The sequence below is a fragment of the Monodelphis domestica genome, chromosome 3, assembly GCF_027887165.1.
Source record: "Monodelphis domestica isolate mMonDom1 chromosome 3, mMonDom1.pri, whole genome shotgun sequence".
NCBI classification, from domain to species: Eukaryota; Metazoa; Chordata; class Mammalia; order Didelphimorphia; family Didelphidae; genus Monodelphis; species Monodelphis domestica.
The window spans coordinates 48,526,841-48,543,953 of record NC_077229.1 but is presented as its reverse complement, the minus strand read 5'-3'; the positions used below and the strand labels follow the sequence as shown (position 1 = coordinate 48,543,953).

General features: G+C 42.0%; 1 protein-coding gene across 1 annotated transcript in view; it reads left to right on the top strand.

The window, feature by feature from the left end:
* The window catches only part of CCDC92 (coiled-coil domain containing 92), a 140,256-nt gene that overhangs the window by 14,785 nt on the left and 108,358 nt on the right, over positions 1-17,113 (top strand). The window contains exon 2 of the mRNA XM_007489934.3: positions 11,668-11,791. The gene's annotated coding sequence lies outside the window, so the exon portion shown is untranslated. The remainder of the gene's footprint in view (positions 1-11,667; positions 11,792-17,113) is intronic.

The window sequence follows — 17,113 nt, the reverse complement described above, 5'->3', positions numbered from 1 at the left end:
AACTAAAAAAAGATCCCTGCGACGGGCCCCCAAAATGCCAAGATCTCGTCTGTCCACGTGGTTGGCCACAGGCCAACGGGACACAAATGGAAAGATTTAAACCACAGGCCTCAATTGGTGTCAAGAGAGAAAAGTTTGGGTTTGAATGGTGAATACAGAAAAAAATGTGGCTGAAGGTTCCAATCATCCTATCATCTTTCTCGAAGAAAGGAAGAAAGTAAAAGATTTTTGGCAGTGAAGAAAGTTGGGGCAAGTTAATGATCGCCTCCATCCTCCCCGATGTAGAAGGATGATTTAGAGAAGTTCTGCCCAGATGTAGAAGGATGGAGCAAATGACTTCTCAAGGGACCAGCCAGTTCTGGGTTTCAATTATTTAATCTATTGATTCGATCATAGAGAACCAAGCCTAGAAACAGGAGGTCCTGGGTTCCAATATAACCATGGACAAGTCACTTAAACCCTCATTGCTTAGCCCTTCCCACTTTCTGCCTTGGGACCAGTTATTGGAATGATTATTTATGGGTTTGTTGCGAGTGACCTTGTTTGGAATCCATTCCATTTATGGACATAATGGGTCATTCTTGGGTAGAATATAAGCTTCTGAGGGCAGGAACTATTTTTGCAGCCCTAATGCCCAGCCCAGTGACTGGCACATAATAGATAATCAATAAAAGTTTATTGATTGACTAATTAAAGTAAATATAAGGGACATTGAGAAGGAAGACAATATTAATAACAAAGGTATGAGCAGGACTCTCCATGGAAGATGGTCCCTGACCTGAATCCTAAAGGAAGAGACAGAGGGAAAGAGGAATCTATATTCCAACTGGTGTTGCCAAGGAAACCTGGATGCTGGAGGTGGAGGCAGGAGTTGTCTGAGGCAGAAACCACCGGCTGTTCCTCTCCTCCTTGGCAATGCCAAGGCAGCCCTGCACAGCCACGAGGAACAGCCTGTGGGAAAGCATGCTGATTGAAGACTGACTGTCCTGTACAATGAACAGAAATCAGGAGGAGATGGGATGGGAAATTTTGAGAACAGCTAGGAAGCCAATTTAGCTGAAACACAGGGAGCATTACAGGGAGTCGTATAGAGTAGGTCTGAAAAGTTAGGCTGAGGCAAGACACATTAAGAAGTTTATAGTTGGCATAGAGGCAATAGGGAGCCACTGAAAATACTTGAGCTGGAGAATTGCATCATCAGGTCCATTCTTTAGGAAGATTAGTTTGGTAGCTATGGGGACGAAAGGAGGAACTGGAAGCAGGGAAACTAGTTTGAAGGCTATGATGAGAGTCCAGGCAAGAGGTGATCATTCATTAATAAGTGAGTGAATGAATACACTAAAAGTGTTTATCATATACTCACAAGGTACCAAGCACTGTGCTAAGGGTCTGAATTTGGTGTTATTGTTGTTGTTCAGTCATTTCATTAGTGCCAAACTCTTGGTAACTCCATTTGGGATTTTCTCTGCAGAGATCCTGAAGGGGTTTGCTATTTCCTTCTCCAACTTATTGTATAGAGAAGGAAACTGAGGCAAATAGGGTGAAGTGACTTGCCAAGGTCATAGAGCTAATAAGTATCTGAGGCCAGATTTGAACTCAGATTCTCCCAACTCCAGGGCTAACCCCCTATTCACTGTGCCACCTAGCTGAATTAGGATAGTAGCCAAGTCAAGAGAAGGAGACCAATTTACTTGAAAACCATAGTTACCAAAAATGGTGGGTCTTCTAGGTAGTCCAGTGGGTAAAGAACCCCATCTAGAGATGGCCTCAGGCACATCCTAGCTGTGTGACCCTGGGCAAGTCACTTAACCCCCATGGTCTAACTTTTACCTCTCTTCTGCCTTGAAACCAATACTTAGTATTATGTCTAAGACAGAAAGTAAAGGCTTTAATAATAATGATGATGATGATGATGATGGTGATGATGATGATGATGATGATGATGATGATGATGATGATGATGATGGGGTTCACATCAAACTTCAGGATCCTATTGAAAGTGTTTTGATTCAGTGATCCATTGTTCCTGGCCCAATTAGAATTGGGGGGACGGGGTAAGAGCCTCCCTCCGTATGTTACATGGACCTGTGTGGGAATTCTTGGGTACAAAACCTTCCATGTGCAAAGCGTCCCATCCTTGGAACTGGACCGCAAAGGCCCAAGCTCCTTTGCTAATATAAATCTTCCAGAATTTTTCTTTATCTCCTCTGGAGTTGGCCCACCATGAAAAGCTCCCTTGACATATTTTTGGTAAAGTCTTTCTCATTTTCTTTGCCTGCATTTTGCCTCTTTAATGAGAGTAAAAGGCCAAAAGGAGAGGATTTTTCTTTCAAGAATGCCTTGCTCCAGATAGGATTAAAGAAACGCTTTTAAGCTGTAAAACAAGGACTTAATGTAGAATAAAGGGGGTAAAATGTAAAGCATTCGCTAGGATTCTAGATGGGCTGTTTATTTTGTCCTTGGCCAAAGCCAGGAGGAGATGGGAAGCTTTTTAGGGTTCAGACATCCACATTCTGCTCAGGGGTACCAGGTGTGTGTATGGCGGAGAGCCTGGCTTGCAAAGAGGAGGATGGAAACAGAGCTAGATAAATGCAGCCCTCCAGCTACTCTAAGCCAGCACAGGTGGGTCCCAGGCTTCTGCAGCCAAGAGCTTGGAAATCCATTTGAATTTGAAGTGGAAAGAAAACAAAGACTTCCATAGGATCAGAGACATACAGAGCTGTAGAGGGCCTCCAAGGCATTCTAGTCTAACCAGCTCATTTTACAGTTGGGGAAACTGAGGCAGAGAGGGGAATTGACTTGGCCGCTGTCTTATAGAGACAAGCCTTCTGAAGTCAAATGCAGGGCTCTTTCCCACTCTAACACAGGTCAATTTTTATTATTTAGATTTTTTTTCCCCAGTTCCTTCTGTTATCTAATTGTCCAGGGGGGTATCTTGCCCAAGGTTATACATTGTAGTAAACACATTAGAAGCAGAATTTGAACCCAGGTCCTCTGACTCTAAATCCAGTTGTTATTGTTGTGGATATTCCAAAATCCTTTGAAGGTCTGCCCTGTAGAAAAGGAATTAGATAGTCTGTTTAATTCAAAAATTTTTCCACTCTTTCTTTCTTAGTGGCATATTAGAAGGGCAAAGGCAAATAGGGTTAAGTGACTTTCTCAGGGTCACACAGCTAGGAAGTGTCTGAGGCCAGGCCTGGCTCTCTATCCACTGAGCTTCCCAGCTGCCCTTAAGGAACAAAAAGATTTCAATTGTATAAATGGAGATTTTGAGCCTTTGAACTTCATCCCCCAGAATTCCCTTAGTATTTCCCAAAATTCCCTTTTCCTGTGTCCCCACATTTTGCATGATTGTATTTCAGTAGCTGTGACTCCTCCCTCTTCCCCTCTTGGACCTTCAACCTGGCTGAAGTCAGGCAGTTCTTTTGTTTTAGTTATTTATTAATAAAACTTTATAAAATATAATATTTAGCTATTATATATTAATTTTAATCTTTACACAGTGATTGCAAGCGGGAAATCTCCTTGCTCTTTTCCCCTTTCTTGTACTTGTCAGAACTCTCTACCTCCCCCAAACAATCTTGACTTACTTGACCCACAAGTACAATGCGACTTCAGAGCACGGATTGCTCTAAAATTGGAGCATGGGTGGGGTTTTTTTATTTTTGTCTTAGTGATCCAAGAATCTGCGGGTTGTGCTCGAGAAATGCTTGTTGGATTGGACCGGACTCTGGGCGTTATTATCTCCACTTTACAGATGAAAGCTGGGAACTAGAGCTTAGGTGTCTGGCACTAGACCACACAGACTAGATCACGCAGATAATATCAGGCAAGAATTTGAACCCACGTGGGGGCAACTCGGTGGCTCAGTGGATAGAAAGCCAGACCTAGAGATGGGAGGTCCTGTGTTCAAATCTGGCCTCAGACACTTCCCAGCTGTGTGACCCTGGGCAAGTCACTTAACCCCCATTGCCAAGCCCTTACCCCTCTTCTGCTTTGGAACCAATACACAGTACTGAGTCTAAGACTGAAGGTGAGGGTTTAAAAAAAAGGCCAAGTCCCAGGGTCCTCTTCTAGAAGTCCAAAAAGAGTCCTGGTCTATCTCCTCACTGGTGGAGGGGTGGGACTGGGGGAAATTTTTTCTCTTCTCTGTCTCTGTCCCTTGGAATCCAGAGGGGGAAGGGGGGAAAAGGTGACTTTAGCTAGCATTGAGTTTGTTTTCTGCAGGGAAGGGGCAGAGGGGAATGAGAAGAGAGGGAATACCAGCCCAGATCATCCTCCCAAACATACTTGTTTTATTTGCCCTAAGAGGGCATTTTGTGTGATTTCATATGTACAGTTGATATCATATTGTTTGCCTTTTCAGTGGATGGGGGAGTGGTTGGAGGGAGGGAGAAAACTGGGAATTTGAAATGTTTTAAGTATTCAAAAAGAAATAAATAAGAATTAAAAATATATACGAAAAGATCTTCGTACTTTCTCTCCCACTAAATTCTTGTCTCTTCTAGGTCTCACCTCATTCTCTAGTCTCTTTCCTCTTATTCTCTCCCTCTCTCCCACCGCCTATTCTATAGCCCATTCAGATCCCTGTGCCTTGGGACCATTATTCAGCTGTCAAATATATGCTGTTGCCACCTACACCCCATCCCTTCTGCCTCTCTCACACTGTCTCTGGCTCTCTATCTCTCTCTGTCCCTGTATCTCCTCCACATCTATTCAAACCCAGCACCCTTTCCCTCTCTGTACAGTGCTCTGTCTGTCTTTCCATCTCTGCCTCTCTGGCTCTGTCTGTCCATCTGTCTCTGTCTCCTTCTGCACCCTTTCCCTCTCTGTACAGTAAGGAAGGAATTAGGCAGACAGGTAAAAGGATTAGGTGAATCTAGAAAGCTAGAGGGGACCTCAGAGGCAATTGAGTCCAGACCCGTCATTTTAAAGAGGAGGAAATCATAGTTAGGTGACTTATCCAAGGTCACATAGAATAAGTAGCAGAAATGAGATATGAAGTCGGATGCCCTAAAGACCATCTTGGGGGCATTTTTGGAAGAGCCATCTGTCAGGAGGCTTTTTTTTTTCAGTTTGGGCAGGATGATAGTGGCCTACTAGCTCAAAATATAGACTATAATTTGCTATGTAGGTTGCGCTGACTTCTCCTGAAAGTTTGTCTTTCTCTGGAATTTGTGTCCATTTATTCTAGCATTCGAGGCCTTTCAAAGAGGGCCCATTTTATTTATCTAGCTTTCAGCCTTGAGAGAATCTGCTCACAGCTGTACAGTTTTAAGTGGAGCAGAGATGGCCAGGGGTACCGCTGATGAATTTAACAAACACATCTGCTCCCCCTCCATACGCATGATGGTGCAAAAGGGCAGATCTCCCGTGGAGCTAGAAATATGGTGTAGTCACTTGCTGAGAAGACAAGGACTTTCACTGATTGGCCCCTAGTGCCTGGGACTGACTCCTGAGGACAGGCTGATTGAGGCCCAGCAGCATGGAACCTGCTCCTGTGCCCTCTAAGAGGGAGTTGTGAAACAGCTGCCCTCCTCCCTCTTTCACCCTTTCTCTTCCTTGAACTTGGGGGTGGGGAAAAGGTTTTCTCTCCTCTCACCCCAGCTGCAAAAAATGATGGAAAATAGGACCTATGCTCACCAAAGGGAAACTGAGGCTAGGGTTCTGAGCACATCCTTCTTTCTTTCCATTTCCTTTTCTGAAAACAGAAAACACTCCACTGGTGGTTCCCCTCTTCCCCCCAGAAATGGGCTGTTGGCATTTCTTGCCAGGCCACAGGCTTTCACATCATTCCTCCAACTTCTTGGCATGCCTACGTCCACCTGACTGGAAAGTCGGATTCCACCCCTCAGACGGTCTCCCCCAGGGGCTCCTTCTTTCCTTTCCTGCTTTCCAGTACTCCCTGGAAACTACTGTGCTCCTCCATTTGAATATGAGCTCCTCAAAATAATTTTTAAAAGAGTAAGTTCCCTGAAGGTGGGAATTTGATTCCCCAGCACTTAGCGAGGCATAAAACAAGCACTCGATAAATGCCTTTTCTACCTATCTGTCCAAATCAAAGAATGTCCTGAGGATGGAACCTCTCCAGCCTTGGAGTTATGTGGTGGACAAGCCTGAGCTGGAGAACTCCTGAAGTGGAGTCAGAGACTGGCCAGAGCTGGATTTCCTCCTCCCCATCTAACTTCCTAGACCAGAAGAGGACTTCCGCCAGGAGGATCCACATGCTGGAGGACTTAAGTCATACTCTGAGCGTGCAGGATATCTGAGCTTCACCATCCTTCTATAACAGAACCAAGTTGCTTAGACAGCAAAGTTCCAACATGAGAAGGGAAGAGTTCTTTCAGGAAAAGTGTCAAATAATCATAGACTTAGCGGCCATAAGTCCAAACTCCTCATTTTGCAGATGAGGAAACTGAGGCCCAACAGAGGTAAAGTGACTTGCCCAAGAAACATACATTTTCAGAGAAGTCTATGTACAATGGGCTATTTGAGTCTTTCATTGAATTCATGTGCCCATAAGACCTTTTGATCTAAAGTATTTTTTGAACCCTTACTTTCTGTCCTAAAATTGACAAAAGTATCATGTCCAAGGCAGAGGAGTGATAATGGATGAACGAGGGGGGTCAAGTGATTTGCCCAGGGTCACACAGGTAGGAAGTGTCTGAGACCAGATTTGAACCCAAGCCCTCCCAACTCCAGGCCTGGTACTCTATCCACAGAGTCACCCAGCTGCCCCATAATGTATTTTTTTATGTCAGTATCTTACTGACTTTTGTCATCTTGACTTTTGTTCTGACATTGGGCATTGATGACTGGAAGAGGGAGGCTGATGATTTTGTGCAGCTGCTTCACTTAAAGCCAATGTGTGCACAAGTCAAGAGATCACCCCATGATATCACTGGTTCTCCCCAAAAGGAAAAACAATCTTACTGACCCTTTTAGAATTGAACCTGTTTGATACAAGCCCAGAGGCCTTCGAGATGAAGGGGAAGAGATGGGAAAGGTCCCATGGATCACTTTGAAATAACTTCCAAGAAAGAGATAATGTTGGAAGAACTTTGGAAAGATGGGCAAAGCGGTAAACTGCTTACTGGTGGAACTATGAATTCATACAACTAGTATAGAAACCAATTTGGGACTGCAAGAAAAAAGTCATTTTGCCATTTCCTTCTCTAGCTCATTTTACATATGAGGAAACTGAGACAAACAGGATTAAGTGACTTGCCCATGGTCACACAGGTAGGAAGTGTATGACACTTTATGACCCCCATTTGGGCTTTCTGGCAAAAATCCTGGAGTGGTTGGCCATTTCCTTCTCCAGTTCATTTTACAGATGAGGAAATTGAGGCAAACAGGTTTGGAACCTAGATCTCATCACAACCTAGCCCTATCTTATTTTTGTGACCTTTTTACACATTATTCAATTCCATACACTATGGTTGAGCTTGCCTTACCTTCTCCCTGTTGCTCCCACATAGTATTCTATGTCCCACCATGATGCCTTTGCATTGACTGTCCTTTCCTGCTCAGTTCCACCTCTTAGAATCTCTGGTTTCCTCCCAGATGCAGCCCTAGAACCACATTTTGCATGAGACCTTCCTAATGTCCCCAGCAGCTAGTGCCTTTCTTCTTGAAGTTACTTCATCATCTGTTTTGTATATCCTTATATATACATACGCAGGTGCTCTCCCACTCCCCATCAGTAGGTAAGCTCCTTAAAGTCAGGAAATATTTCACTCTTGTCTTGTCTACCACAGAGCCTAGCACACAGTTGGTGTTTAATAAATTCCTGATTGGGGCACCAATAAGCTAGGTGGCTTAGTGGATAGACAATCAGGCTCAAAGATGAGATGTCTGGGGTTCAAATCTGGCCTCAGATACTTCCTAGCTATGAGACCCTGGACAAGTCACTTAACCCCATTGCCTAGCCCTTATCACGCTTCTGCCTTGGAACCAATACTTAGTATTGATTCCAAAATGAAGGAAAGGGTTTGTTTGTTGGTTTCTTTAATGCCTGATTGATTCTGATAAAATTCACTTGTAAATTACTCACTTTTCACATCCTGGGTTACAGATAGACAGATTTGGGGCAACCCAAGCAGCTTGTCTTCTGTTAGTCATCATGTGGCTCTTTCCCCTATCCTCTACCCTGGCTTGCCTTCTTTGAAATAAGTATCACAGAGAGAAATTTTCAGCCAAGGCAACCATTCTATTATCCCAGCCCAAAAAACCTGCTGGGCTTGTTTTCAGACCATTGAACACAGTCCCTTTAGCAGCCCTGGTTTCCTTCCTCTTCACATTTTCTGTTCAGAAAGAGAACAAAACCAACCTAGCCCCTCTAGGAACCTGCTATTCTATGGAGGTGGGGCTAGGGAAGCCTAGAAAAACAGACATCCCTTCTGCCCTCTTCTTCCATTGCATTTCCTTTTTTTTTAACTCTTCCATCACAAAATAAGAAGGACCCCCTTTGAGTTTGCTTTTTTAAAATTGACTTTGATGTGACTATTTTGACTTACTACGAGAGGTTGAGAAAGTCTCAGGGTCCATTAGGGTGATAGTAATAGTTCATATTCCCATTCTTTTTTCTTTTAAACTCTTATCTTCTGTCTTAGAATCAATGCTGTATATTGTTCCAAGGTAGAAGAATGGCAAGGGGTAGGCAAGGGAGGTTAAGTGACTTGCCCAGAGTCATACAGCTGAGAAGTGTCTGAGGCCAAATTTGAACACAAGAACTCCCATCTCTAGGCCTGGCTCTCAATCCACTGAGCCAACCAGCTGTCTCCCATATTCTCATTCTTAAGAAAACTTTTTTTTAATAATTTTAACCAGGAAAGATATTTAAATATACAAAATAAGGGGGGGAAGCTGGGTAGCTCAGTGGATTAAGAGCCAGTCCTAGAGACGGGAGGTCCTAGGTTCAAATCTGGCCTCAGCCACTTCCCAGCTGTGTGACCCTGGGCAAGTCACTTGACCCCCATTGCCTAGCCCTTACCACTCTTCTGCCTTGGAGCCCCAATACACAGTATTGACTCCAAGACGGAAGGTAAGGGTTTAATAAATAAATAAATAAATAAATAAATAAATAAAATAAATATTCAAAATAAGCAATAAATCTCACCTAGAATCATAGAATTCTACAAAGATCCAGGATTAACAATTAACAAATTTTAATTACTATTTTTATATTGCATTAAAGGCAAGGTATACCTAGTTCTTACATCTCTTCATGAAATAACCCTTCACATTTTGCCATACTTTTATGCTTTATTTTATATAAATGTGTATTATAAAGGATTATTTAATTACATGAATATACCATGACTTATTGTCATTCTTTGTTAGATATTTTTTTAGTTTGGGCCTAATACAAATAAAGCAACTATTGATATTTTTACTAAAAAAAAATCTTAGAATCAATACTGTATATTGGTTTGAAGGCAGAAAGAGAAGTAAGGGCTAGGCAATGGGGTTGAAGTGACTTACCCAGGGTCATAGAGCAAAGAAATCTGAGGTCAAATTTGAAGCCAGGACCTCCTGTCTCCAGCCCTGACTATCCACTGAGCCGCCTACCTGCCCCCCTTTTAATTCCTTTTTTAAAATCCTTACTTTCTATGTTAGTACTAATTCTACGACAGAAGAGTGGCAAGGGCTAGGTAACTGGGGTTAAGTGATCTGCCCAGGGTTACACAGATAGGAAGTATCTGAGACCAGATTTGAACCCATCATCTCCTGCTCCAGGCCTGGTTCTCTCTCTACGGAGCCATCTAGCTGACCCAACTATAATGTTTTCAAAGCACTTTCCACATATGGTATTATTTCACTTAAGATCTCACAGCAATTTGGGGAGATGGGTGCTATTATTATACCCATTTTACAAATAAGGTACCTGAAGTTAGCTTCAGGTCACACAGCTAGTAAGTACCCTGTTATTGTTGTTTAGTCTATTAATCCAACTCTGGGGATTTCTTGGCGGATACTAGAGTGGTTGCCATTTCCTTCTCGGTCTTATTGTACAGATGGGGAAACTAAGGCAAACAGGATTAAGCAACTTGCCTACGATCACACAACTAGTCAGGATCTGGGGTTGGATTTGAACTCAGGTCCTCTGACTCTGGGGTCATACCAGCAAGTCTTGAAATCAAGTTTTCTAAAAATAAAAAATAAATTTAAAAAATTTTCAATCCAATCTTCCTGACTTTACCTGTAGGGTCCTATCTGTTATCACCACCTAACTAGTTCTCTACCAGATCAGCTGCAAATAAGTTCAGAATTTTGAAGAATGATTCATTCATTCCATAAACATTTCTCTTGCACCTCCTATGAGCCAGGCACTATGCTAAACCCTGGGGATAAAAAGAGGCAAAAGACAGTCCCTGTCCTCGGGGAGCTTACGATCGAAGGGGTGCAACAACGTGCTGACAAATAAATCCCCAACAAGCTATAATATCGAATAGATAGGAAATAATTAACAGAGGGAAGGCACTGGGGTTAAGAGGGGTCGAGGAAGGTTTCCTCCCAGTCATCCACGGAGGCTCTCACCATACTCCATGCCAGTGGCGTGTTCATACTTCCTCTTGCCAATTCCTACTTGCTAGTCTAATCAAAAAGATGTCACAAGAAGACGGAGCTGACGTGGCCTGAAAACTTCAAGACATGATTTCTGCTCCCAAAGGGCTTGGAGTGAAGGGCAAAAGGGAAACAAGTGTTTTTGTAGCTCATTCCAAAGAAAATAAGTTCCTTTTCTCCTTAACTACCCAGAAAATTCAATTATGGTTATAGCACAGGCTATAATGGGCTCCGGATTACTTGGGTAACCCCTTCAAATGACTTGGATTTGGGAGGGATCCTCAGATTTCATTGGTTTCAGGAACTTCCTTCATGAAAATTCCCTCCTCTGATCCATAGTGTGAGGTCACTGAAAGTTGAAATGATTTTCTCCCATGACTATGTAGCTAGCATATGTCAGAGGCAAGATTTGAACCCTTGGCTTTCCTGTCTCCAAAGCCAGTTCTCTACTCACTATACTATGCTGCCACTCTTTTTTTTAACCCTTATCTGTTGTCTTGGAATTGATTAGAAATATCAGGGTTTTGTTTTTTTTTTTAAACCCTCACCTTCTGTCTTAGAATCAATACTGTGCATTGGTTCCAAGGGCTAGGCAATGGGGGTTAAGTGACTTCGTGCCCAGGGTCACATAGCTAGGAAGTATCTGAGGCCACATTTGAACCCAGGACCTCCCATCTCTAGACCTGGTTCATAATCTACTGAGCCACCCAGCTGCCCCCAGAAATATCAGTTATAAGGCAGAAGAGCAGTAAGGGTTAGACAATCAGGGTTAAGTGACTTACCCAGGGTCACACAGCTAGGAAGTATTTTAGGTCAGATTTGAACTCAGGTCCAGCCAATTCCATTCCAAGGCTGTCTATGCACTGAGCCATCTAACTATCCCTGTGCTGGGCATTCATTAGGGTATGATTTACAATCTTTTACAATTTTGCAAAGATTTTACACATTTTACAATTTATAAGCTTGCCCTCAATTATCCAAGGTCAGAGAAGCAAGGGAAGAAATCTCAAAGGAAATCCACTGATAACCCAGAAAGTTTTGTTTCCATTTCTAGTTTCATTGCATAAGCATTTACCGTGTGCCTGGCTTTTGTTCTAGGTCCCAAAGATATCGAGGCAGAAATAAAATTGTCCCTATGCTAAGGGAGCTATCAGAACTGTTGCTCAGAAGCAAAGAGGACCCAGCTGAGTTGTTTCTTCTCTTCCCCATCATTCTCTTGGAGGTGAGTTGAGGGGGAGGTCCATGACCGGCGATAAAGGGGGAGGAGGAAGCATATTGTTTGGGTACATATTGGATAATCAGCCTCTAATTAAGGTATCTAAAATTGAATAATTTAGAGCTGGAAGGAATCTCATCTAGGTCAACTCTCCCATTTTACAGAGGAGAACACTGAGGACTAAAGGGTTAAGTGTCTTGTCCCAAGATATGTAGCTAGGGAGATTGAAATCCAGCCTCACATACTACTTAGCTCTAGGAATCTGTGTAAGACCTCTCTGCCTCAGTTTCCTTAACTGCAGGAAATAATCATATATAATATAATAATAGCACCTAACTTTCTGAGATTTATGTGAGGATCAAATGAGTTTAGTATCTATAAAGCACTTGGAAAATCATAATCTCAGTTTCTCAGTTGTGTCCCACTCTCTATGACCCTATTTCAGGATTTCTTGACAGAGATACTAGTGTACTTTGCCATTTTCCAGGAAACTGAGGCAAAAAGGGTAAAGTGATTTTCCCAGGGTCACACAGCAGTAAGGATCTGAGACCTGATTTGAACTCAAGTCTTTCTGAGTCTAGGCCCTGGTGCTCTATCCACTATACCACCTAGCTGCCCATATAATAATAATAAGCATATAAAAGCTCAGCTAGTTATTAGTCCACTAAGATCCTCAGATCTTTTTTTTTTTTTGGATAAAATATCATTTTCTACATACACTCCCATCTTAGAATTATGAAGTTGATTTTTGAACCCACATGTGATCTCCCTATAATCCAGGACCCCATCCTTCAAATCCTGAGTCCTTTCCACTCTATCCTTCTTGTAATCCCCTGGAAAACTTCAGAAAAATGAATAGCTTTTGAAACTAAAGATCTTGATTTTTCATTAGCAGAGTTCTTTCTGCTGGGTTGCATGTTGATGGCTTCCACTGGTTTGAATTAGAATCTATCTCCACAAAATGCTGGGAGGAGCAGCTTTTTTGTATTTATTCTGGACCCACAGCCAGTGGAAAAATATCTTCCAAAGCATTTTTCTTGGCTCAGGGACCTATTTTATTTGGAGAACAATTGAAGATGATGAACAGCCTTAGATCCAAATTCTACTTGACAACTTCTTGACTCAGAAATGAGGCCGAATACAAAATTCCATATGGACTCGCATGTGCCTGGAGAGAGGGTTGCATTCAGAGCTGAGGCTCAAGGGGAATGGGAATCATCACTCGTTCTGAGAGTGCTACTAGATTTATCAATTGCTCCCCCCCCCCAAAAAAAAATCAGCATCCTCTGAATGCACAAGGAGAGCTCCAAAGGGCTCTGGGACTGGCATCCGGCATCTGTGGGACACTGCACTACGGCCTCGCCCCATTCTTTTCAAGTTCTTGAAGAGGAAGGCAAAACTTTTCAATGCTCTCAGCAGAAATTAGCTTTATTTGTCTTAAAATAACACAGACGATAGCAACTCAGAGGCTCCAGTAAGTGGTGATACCCTGATCATAAATCCCGTTCATTTTCAATTTTTCTAATTAAACTCCAAAAAGAAGTCAATTTCATTGCCAGAAGAAGGACACTAGACAGACAGCCAACAGCTACAAACTCCATTGGCTCAGGATCATAGAAATAAAGTGTAGATGGAAGCCTTGATTTTTTTATCAATAAAATGGAGGTGATAATATTCTGACTACCTACAACCCCACGAGGTTATTGGAAGAAAAGTTCAGTGTTCTGTAATTAAAGTAAGAACCAACCAGATGCATCACATACTGGGGGAAAAAAGCCTTTGACAGCTCTGAATTTTCCCTGAAATGTTCCCAGCTGTGACCTCTGAACTGAGAGACAGGAGACGGAACAAAGCCTGAATTTATTTATCACTGCTGTTTCGAGGGTTAGAAGTCCTCCAAAGAGGCATCCTCTAAAGAAAACTAGCATCTCCCAGGATCTCTGCTATTGGCTTTGTATTCCCTAGCTTCATGCAAAACACATCTCAGGGGCCACTTCTACCAAGAAGCCTTCCCTGATGCTCTCTCTGATTAGGGCTCTGCCTCTTGCAATCACTCTTTACCCCTTTGCATTTCCTTGTATATAAGTTGTTCCCCCAGAAGAGTCTGCTATTTGACGGCAAGAATTATTATATTTTTATCTTTGTCTCCTTAGTACCAAATTCAGTCCTGATGAGTTAATTGAGGCCCAAACCTGGACGTTGCCTCCTTAAGTTCATTGGACCATGACAGTCCATTGGGAAAAGGGTTGATTTTCTAGCAATCCCAAGTTCAAGATTTCCTTTGGGATCTCTACCTTAAGAGTGTTCTATAAGGCTAGAGAAGACTAGAAGTCCCTCAGAGAGGCTGCTCTAACAACCCCCAAGTGCAAAATTCTTTTAGGGGGAAGTCCCAAAACCTTAGAAAACTACAGGACCCTAGGGATGGTAGAAGGGGCAAATAGGTGGCACAGTGAGTTTTACACAAGGCACTAAGCCAATTATAATATGTCATATGGATTTTGGTGTTTGTTGATCTCATTAATGGCAATTCCATTTAAGAAAACTCAAGTCTTCAAGCCACAGGACCACATCAAAATATCAGTGAAATCGGCAATTAATATACTTCCTTATTTCCTCTCTCCTTTCTTAATCGCTAATGTAATCACACAGTAGTCTTCAAACCACTGAACAAATACCTGAGACACCCTTACTATATATTACTTATAATATCCCAAGAATCTGTGGTTTTGCTTGAACAGATTGCAATCCAATTTAGTTCAATTAGATAAGTATCTAAACATCTAAATCTGGGATTTAAAGCTAGAAAGGAGCAGTAGCAATACAATGATCCAGAACCATTCGGGGGGATCTATGAGAAAGAACACTATCCACATTCAGAGGAAACACTGTGGGAGCAGAAACACAGAAGAAAAACAACTGCGTGATCACATGGTTCGATGGGGATATGATCGGGGATGTAGACTCTAAATGATCACCCTAGTGCAAATATCAATAATATGGAAATAGGTCTTGATCAATGACACATGTAAAACCCATTGGAATTGTGCGTCAGCTACAGAAGTGGGGTTGGGGGAAGGGAGCAAAAGAATATGATTCTTGAAATTATGGAAAAATATTTTAAATTAACTAAGTTAAAATTTCCAAAGAAAATAAAACTAGAGGGGTTCTAGAGGCTATCAAGTTCAACTTCCTCCCATTTTACAAATGAGAAACTGAGGCCCAGGGAGGTCAAGTGACTTGCCCAGGGTCACACAGCTAGTAAATATCTGAGGCAATATTTGAACTCAGGTCTTCCTGATTTATTAAATGCCCATTATATGCAAGGAATTGTGCTAGGAACTGGAAGTTCAATCTGGGAGAGATGCAAATATCACTCCAACCTTGGGAATATGCCCAGTACTTGACCCAAGAGTCATGCAAACTCTCGGTATGGTAAACACTAAGTGGAATGGAGTAAGCTCACCTGTCCTTTGCTATAAAACCTATTTAAATCTCAAACTACCACCACACATCCCAACCTCAAGAATAATTTTCTTAGCTCTCTGTCTATAGACAGCAAAACCCCATGACCTACTGAAGCATTTCTAGAAGTCAAGATATTCCTAGAGCCAGGGGAACTATTCAAAATATCTCTGACTACTTCAAATCCTCCAAAGGATTCTTAACTTTTTGTATCTGTATAATGGGCCCATTTCCCCATCGGATAAAATCTATGGATCCCCTCTTGGAATGATGTATTTAAATGCATAAAATAAACTACATCAGGATCACAAAGGAAATTAATTATATTGAAATACAGTTATACAAATGTTTCAAAAAACAAGTGTGCAGACCCCAGGTTAAGAACACCTACTCTAGAGATTATTGTCTTCTATTTCCATGTGTCCTTCAAAAAAAAAAAAACCTACACAAACAAACCAATCAATCAACAAATGTTTATGATGTAATTACTGATTAGTATGCACCAGGCACCCTGCTGGAATCCAAAACCAAAAATGAATCAGCCTCTGCCCTCAAGGAGCTACATTCTAGTTGACTTCGTATATGTTGCATTGTATCAGTCACAGGTTTGAAACTTTAACCTCCATCCCAAAATGGCTAAAACTGAGTAACAGTTGCTGCCTACTGGGGAATCCATGATATACTCATATAAGATTTGTTGTGGTTTCATCGCATAGGGAGCCTCCCTGGTGAAAAAAATGCCTTCTCTCTGTAGAGTTCTACAATCTCTCTAAATTTTGCTAGACCTAGAGAGTTGCCTGGGGTGCTGAAAGGTAAATGACTCGCTCAGGATCACACAGCCAGCATATGTGGTCAGAGATGGGACTTATACCTCATTTGCCCTGACTGAGACTAACTTTCCATCTATTATGCCCTGCCACCTTTATGTAGAAAGTCTTTACTACATGCTAAGTAATTTAAGCTGGGAAGATCACTAACCGGTAACCAGGGAAATCACAAAAGACTTTGGTGGGAGATGCACCGGATGCATGCTTTGAACAAAGATAAGAATTCTAAGAGATGGAGATGGAGTAGGGGACATGAGTTCTGGAAAGATATGGGAGCCAGAGATGAAATGTCATGCCTAGGAAAAAGCAAATAGGCCAGTTTAATGGGTACATAAAGTTTCCATTACAGGGAAGAATGGGAAAGTTGTTTGTTTGTTTTTTTAATATGCCCACAGCTAAGGGGCAGGATATGGATCTCAGTCCAGTGAAGGAGGCTGGGAAGAAGTGATCAGCCAGCCAGGTGGAAGGGGAGCCTGGAAGGAACAATATCAGGAAAACCCGGCAAGGAAATTATATCAAGGAGATAAGGGAAGTTAACGGGGTCAGATGCTTCAGAGAAGTCAAGAAAAATTGAGGAATAGTTACAGCTAGAATTTTAATAGAATTTTAAGATTTACAAAGTATATTATAGATTTAAATAATATTTATATATTATATATATTTATTTATATTATATATATATATATATATTCTATCTCATTTGATCTCACCTAATAATCTAGGGATGTAGGTGTCTCATTTTACAGATGAGAAAACTGAGCCTGATAGTGGTTAAGTGATTTGCCCAGAATCACACAATTAAATTAAAACTAGGGCTTCCTGAACCCCCAAATCCTACACTCTCTCCACCCTATATGCCTAAAACCAGAGTCAGATCATGAAAGGCTTTAAATGATGGTGGAGTGTGTTTTATCCCAAAGACAAAAGAGAACCACTGAAAACAACTTAAGGAGGGGAGTGCTTAGGCAAGTCTTGAAATTGAAGAATTTCCATTTGTCATCTGAGTAGAGGAGGGATTGGAGAGAGGAGGACCTGGGAG